At 40.6% G+C, this 2391-nt stretch overlaps 1 pseudogene; it reads right to left on the reverse strand.

The window, feature by feature from the left end:
* Window positions 1-554: 554 nt before the first annotated feature.
* On the reverse strand, window positions 555-1842 carry LOC116649482 (annotated as a pseudogene).
* Between the last annotated feature and the right edge of the window lie 549 nt (window positions 1843-2391).

The following is a 2391-nucleotide window of genomic DNA, read 5'->3' on the forward strand; positions in this document are numbered from 1 at the left end:
TAAAGCAATTCAGTTTTTCAGAAAATTACTGAATTGAGTTTCTCCTGAACAAATTAGTAAGTGAATACAAGTTCAAGAGAAAGAAATTAACATTCATTCTAAAGTTATGGAAATGAACTTTTTTTTTTAAGAGAGAGAGAGAGAGTGCAAGGATGTGTGTGAGAGGGGGAGGGGCACAGGGAGAGGGAGAAAGAGAATCCTATGTAGGCTCAGCGCAGAGGCCAACTCAGGGCTCTATCTCAGGACCCTGAGATCATGACCACAGCTGAAATCAAGAGTCAGATGCTTAACCGACTGAGCCACCCAGGCACTCCCAGAAATGAACTTTTGTATACCTTGCTTGTTTTGCACTGACTTCTTTTATCCAATCTAATGGGTTGCATTTTTTTTTTAAATTTAAAATGTCTTTATTCATTTATATGGTAAATTACACTGAATAACAATGATGTTTGACTTGCAGTCCCTTGAGCTTAGCTATGAAATTTGCATCTCTTTTCTACATGTATTGAAATGTAGGAAAAGCCAATTTAATGGACATTATTAACTAATTTCACTTATATTCCAATGGAATATATGGTTGAGTTATAGATGAGCAGTAAACAATGTGGGTACGTGTTGGGCAGGTGAAATTCAGGTGTTCTGCGGAGTTTTAGACAGAAGATGTATTTCCACTGATTTATGCTAACAACTTGCTCTCTGTCAATCTTTAGAGTAACCAATTTCAGATCTTCCTGCTCCTGGAGAAGAATGATATCTCTTAAAATTTCTCCGACTTAGAGTTTTTCTGTGTTTCTGTTGCTGATTGTTCTTTCAAGGTTCAATTGCTTTCAGGTCTTTGAGTCTTGAATTTTTCATCTGTCTCAGGGTCTCCAGATGTGAACAGAGACAGTATTTCGGGGTGTGCTCCGTGGGGCAGGGTAGGTGCCAAATCTTGGTTCTTGTTATTTCTTGCTTCCTGCTTTGGAGCTCTCTTAGCCTCATATTGCCTTTGATTTTTAAGAGCTGCTTTTGATAATGGCTTATCATTTCCTGGTTGTGATTTCTAATTCAGCAGTGGTGTCTTCTCTGAGAGCTTGGAATTGGTGATTGGTTTATTTCTTAAGCTGAGAGTCTACCAACCACTGCAAATTTAGATTCTTCGTCGGGTACTTCGCTTTTAATTGCTTAATAAGATATGTTTTTGCTGGAAATAGCCTATCCAAAAAATGGCTGCCAGGATAGGGCTGGAATAATGCCAAAGTTTGTACCCATTATTAATGCCAAAGCTTGTACCCAACCTGGGAGCATGCATGGCAGTTAAAATGTGCTCCCCATCTGGGCACCAAGCAAAATATGTAGGATCAGAGGCTGCTGGTTTAGAAATAGGTTTGTATTTTTTAACATTCCATGATTGCATTTGTTTGCCAGGTTTTTAAACCCAGCTAACCTTAATATATGGCCATGAGGACTAAATAAGTTAGACATTAGAACACCAGCTCCACGGTCATATACAGGATCACATTTCAAGTTGAAAATCATTCCTTTGGCAGGCATAGAACCATAAACAGCGTAAAACTCAGTAGTACTAGAATTCTAAATGTCACCATAAATGGGGCTATGTTTTGGTAATTGAATAAATTCTAGCACTTTCTTCATTTGCTGCAAGGTAATGCAACAGTTGTTCTCCGTTGTAGGAAGTCCCTTGCTTGTCGAATCCATTCTAACTATTGCAACACAGCAGTGCTTTTCATTCCTTCGTGTCCTAACCTTATCAACCCCAGAGGAATGGACCCTGGGGCCTTGGAACATTACCACCACTGGATCTGTCCCCTCATCTGCCAGGAAGGGCATGGACGCCTCCATCTTCTCCTGGAAAAGTTATATTCATTTTTCGATGCCCCTCGTGCCATAAATCATTCTACTGCTGCTGAATCTGGTATCTGAATAACATGGAAGAGATCAGTATGTGGGTCCCTTCAGTGCTGCGAACACACCGTGACCTTTCCCACTTTCCACTGTTCCCTAGGCTGAAATGCTCATCCTGGCTCTTTATGTAACTACTGCCTTGTTAACCTTCAAGTTTTAGTGGCATTACCATTCTTTTCAAATTGGCCTCTCCCAGGAATGTCTACCTCTTTGACCTTCTTGGTCATTACTTCCTTCCTGGTCATTATCTTGCTTAGTTATGTGTTTGTTTGCCCATTGTCTGTCTTTCCCCAGCAAAAGGCAGGCTCCATAAGGTAAGGGAGCTGGCTGGTCTTACTCATCACTGATCCCCAGCCCCTGATACAGAGCCGGGCACATCATAAGTGTTCAACATATATTTGTGAAATGCATTCATTTTTGTCCCTTCCCTAGCCCTTAGTGCCCAACACACTCAGTAAATAGCTATTGAATGAAGAAGAAATAAAC

Source organism: Phoca vitulina, unplaced genomic scaffold, assembly GCF_004348235.1.
Source record: "Phoca vitulina isolate PV1807 unplaced genomic scaffold, GSC_HSeal_1.0 scaffold48, whole genome shotgun sequence".
NCBI lineage: Eukaryota > Metazoa > Chordata > Mammalia > Carnivora > Phocidae > Phoca > Phoca vitulina.